At 35.6% G+C, this 4367-nt stretch overlaps 1 long non-coding RNA gene across 1 annotated transcript; it reads left to right on the top strand.

Moving 5' to 3' along the window:
• Window positions 1-707: 707 nt before the first annotated feature.
• Window positions 708-3174, top strand: LOC127876310 (uncharacterized). The gene is made up of 3 exons (XR_008047780.1): window positions 708-859; window positions 1074-1299; window positions 2870-3174. It is a non-coding gene; the product is annotated as an uncharacterized LOC127876310 (long non-coding RNA).
• The last annotated feature ends 1193 nt before the right edge of the window (window positions 3175-4367 follow it).

Genomic DNA, 4367 nt, shown 5'->3' with positions numbered 1-4367 from the left:
GGAGATAACAATAACACATTTTAATTAAATAAATTTTATCTATTGCTGACTTTTACAGTTTCCACTTATAATTTTAAGTCTGAGGGATGACCATGCATTAAAAATCTATATGCACTTATTTTTTTAATTCACTTCTTTAATTCTTCTTCTTTTTTGAAAATTTTGCTCATTTTTAATAATTATTTCATAATTACAATAATGACTGTAAAGTTTAATAAAGAACAAGACTTGGTAATTTTTTCATCATTTTAAGGTTTCCTTTAACATTAAACACACAACAGTCTAGTTTAATATAATTTGTTTATATCATCAATATGAATGCAGTTTCTCTGCATGTTACTCTATAAAAATTTTTTTTATAGTAGTTAAGATTTCCCCAGTCTGAAAAGACCATAATTATGTACATAATTATACCAAACCAATGTTAATTTAATCTCAGATAAACACTGACAACCAGCTGAGTTGATCTCATGTATTGTGCTTCCCATTCAATACCAAAGGCTGAGTCACATCTGTACATGTTTATAAACCATCTGGGCTTATCAGGCTTCAGTGGATTGGTCAGTGGTACAGGAAGTGAGTGGTAGAAGTTGCAGTTTGAAAACATTAGAGCGGTTAAGCAAATTACTGACTCTGAACTAAATTGTCAGTATAATACTTAAGCAAAATGAGGACTAAACTGTAGTGATAAAATGTCTTGCAGGGAGTACTGTGTCAAAAACAATTTGTATTTAATACACATGATGTGGAAATGAACAATAAGTTTGTTGCAAAAGAGGTTCAAATTGGCTCAGGTTTAACTGTGATTTGGTCTCACCAAATTCCTGTGTTTTTGGAATACTGCAGAACAGCATAAAAGGTTTGTATTTTTACTCCTTCATTCCTCTATTATTTAGATTATTAACTGATATAATTGTAATTGTATTTGTGTACTGTCCCAGTGGGAAATGTAAAAGGATGATGAAAAGTAGACGGGCATCTGAAGGAAAAACAACACAGTTTAAAACTAAAATGAAATACACAAATTTCTTTAAAATATAAAGTAAGTACTTAAATCAACATTTCATTTTCAGATTATGTCATAGGATTAGGGAGAAAGGTTGCTGGTGGCATAACAAATTTTCCCTTCTCGGACCTCAAAAGCCACATCACAAATTGAAGAATTTGTTTGCAAGAAAGCACAGTGTTGAAAAAAAACATGTTGTGAAAAAATGAACTTTTTTATATTTGCTCTGTGTGCGCGCCCGGATGATGAGCACAAAGCGGTCCTTGACAAAGGAAAGCTGGATTTGTTGATAGGTAAATCACAATTTTCCTATACAAGTTATTGTATTATTAGTTTGAAATAGTTAAGTTCAAAATAAAGATTAATTCGAATTATACGATTAGTGATCCTCAGGGCTAGGCCTGTCAATAACAGGGTGTCTCAGTACCTTGCCGCACTAAGATCCAAACCTGCCCCCTTTGACCCCCAGTCATGTTTTTAATTGGTTTATTACATTATTTTACAGAATATTCAATGAATTTTCAATAAACTAATTTTATTTTAACAGTGAAACTAGTTTTATCAATTTAAAAAAATATTTTTATGCCCCCCTTCGAAGAAGAGGGGGTATATTGCTTTGCTCATGTCGGTCGGTCGGTCGGTAGGTCGGTCGGTCGGTCCGTCCGTCCACCAGGTGGTTGTCAGACGATAACTCAAGAACGCTTGGGCCTAGGATCATGAAACTTCATAGGTACATTGATCATGACTTGCAGATGACCCCTATTGATTTTGAGGTCACTAGGTCAAAGGTCACGGTGACCCGAAATAGTAAAATGGTTTCCAGATGATAACTCAAGAACGCATACGCCTAGGATCATGAAACTTCATGGGTAGATTGATCATGACTCGCAGATGACCCCTATCGATTTTGAGGTCATTAGGTCAAAGATCAAGGTCACAGTGACCTGAAATAGTAAAATGGTTTCCAGATGATAACTCAAGAACACATATGCCTCGGATCATGAAACTTCATGGGTAGATTGATCATGACTCGCAGATGACCCCTATTGATTTTGAGGTCACTAGGTCAAAGGTCAAGGTCACGGTGACCCGAAATAGTAAAATGATTTTCGGATGATTATTCAAGAACGCATGTGCCTAGGATCATGAAACTTAATAGGTAGATTGATCATGACTCGCAGATGACCCCTATTGATTTTCAGGTCACTAGGTCAAAGGTCAAGGTCACGGTGACCCAAAATAGTAAAATGATTTTCGGATGATAACTCAAGAACGCATATGTCTAGGATCATGAAACTTCATAGGTAGATTGATCATGACTCGCAGATGACCCCTATTGATTTTGAGTTCACAAGGTCAAAGGTCAAGGTCACGGTGACCCGAAATAGTAAAATGATTTTCGGATGGTAACTCAAGAATGCTTTTGCCTAGGATCATGACACTTCATAGGTACATTGATCGTGACTTGCAGATGACCCCTATTGATTTTCAGGTCACTAGGTCAAAGGTCAAGGTCACAGTGACAAAAGTCGTATTCACACAATGGCTGCCAGTTCAACGGACAGCCCATATGGGGGGCATGCATGTTTTACGAACAGCCCTTGTTAAAATGAAAATGCATGTAATATTAAATAATATGCGCATATATTGCACATGTTATTTGAAAATATTCCACAGGGATAAATATCCAAGCACGTTCAAAAGTGTACTTAGTTGCCAAATTTGGACCCTGTCTTTTTCAAATCCTAGATGGGGCCCTGGATTAGATAAAAAGTTTGAAAAAGCAATTAATTCTACATAAGTTGTTAACAGTATTTGCAATAGGTGAACTGTAGTTGTACTTAATATCAAATTGCATTTCAGATTATGACATAGGATGGGGGAGAATCGTGGACCTGAACAATACTGTGATAGAGAGGAATTCCTACTCAAGAAAGCAGTTTAAAAAACACAGTCAATGTGAAAGAGTGAACTTTTTTATTTTGGCCGTGTATAAGAACAGTTTGTTTTTTAAAAAGTGCATGTCTATCAAATTATTTTTTATGTATATATATTGAATATTTTTGTTGTTTGTCTTTAAAAGCTACATTGTATCTTAAAAGTATCATCAAAATGCGGAACGAAAATGCATACATTTTCCGCATAAGTTCCACATTTTTTGTGACTGCGGAAAAAATGCAAAGATTTTCAGCATTTGTTCTGCATTTGCAGAAGTATAAAATGGTGATCCATGTTTTTAAAATGTATTATCTTAAAATAAATATAAAGATACTATGTTAAATGTATCTTGTCATAATTTTGACTAGTTTTTAGCTAAACTGAGCACAAAGTGCTCATGGTGAGCTTTTGCGATCGCTTTTTATTTTTTTAAATGGCCTGTCCTTATATGGGTATATGGGTGTATTTACAATATGCATGTAATCCGATTTCCGCCCGGTATCTAAATTACGCCCGTAATCTAAGTTACGCCCGTAATTTTAACATTCTGCCTGTAATCTGAATTCCGCCCATAAACTGCTTTCCGCCCGTAATTTAAAATTCCGTCCCACCTCATTTACATATTTCGCCCCTGTTTTCCGCCCGGATTACGCCCGGAATCCGCCCGGAATCCGCCCCTCTTCTTAAAATCATATATAGAAAAATACGCCTGGAAATATTTTTTACGCCCGGAATTTAGTTTGTGATTCCGTGCCGATTCCGGGCGGAACATTTCGTACAGGTAATGTTTAGAGAATGTTTTTAATCATGTTTTTAATTTATTGTAATTAACATGTACATGTTCTTTACAATATATTCCTATTTCTGCTCAAACAGTGCTCCAGCTAGGCCTAAATTTGAGGGCGCTCCGCCCTGCCCTCCCGAACCTCCGCCCTGCTCTTCCTAGGCCCCCCCCCCCTGCCATTAAAAAATTTGTTTACATAATAATTCATAAATATCTTATTACATTACAAGTAATTAATTAATTTCTCATTGTACACATTATATTTAAATGGTTCGATAATAATGGGAATAATATATTCTAGCAATTATTAATAAAATAATAAATATAAATTAACATGCAACAGGAAGCATTTCGGAAAAGCCCTGTGCTCGAAAGTGCCCTTTGACAAAATACTGCGCGTCGAAAGTGCCCTTTTGACAAAAAAGCCCCCCTGCCCTTTTTAAATCCTAGCTGGATCACTGTCAAATGATATGCATCCATTGTTCACAGTGATTTTTGTATTATTAGCTAATGTACAATTCGGATGTAATCATTTGGGACCTACTGGCGGGAATTGTTATGTGAATTTTACTGGTCATGATTAAAGGTAAACTAAGGTCAAAAGTGAGGTTAAACAGCTACGCTGAAAAAAAGAAAGGA

Source organism: Dreissena polymorpha, chromosome 4 (assembly GCF_020536995.1).
Source record: "Dreissena polymorpha isolate Duluth1 chromosome 4, UMN_Dpol_1.0, whole genome shotgun sequence".
Lineage (NCBI taxonomy): Eukaryota > Metazoa > Mollusca > Bivalvia > Myida > Dreissenidae > Dreissena > Dreissena polymorpha.
Note: the sequence above shows the minus strand (reverse complement) of the source record. Positions and strands in the feature narration are given on the sequence as shown.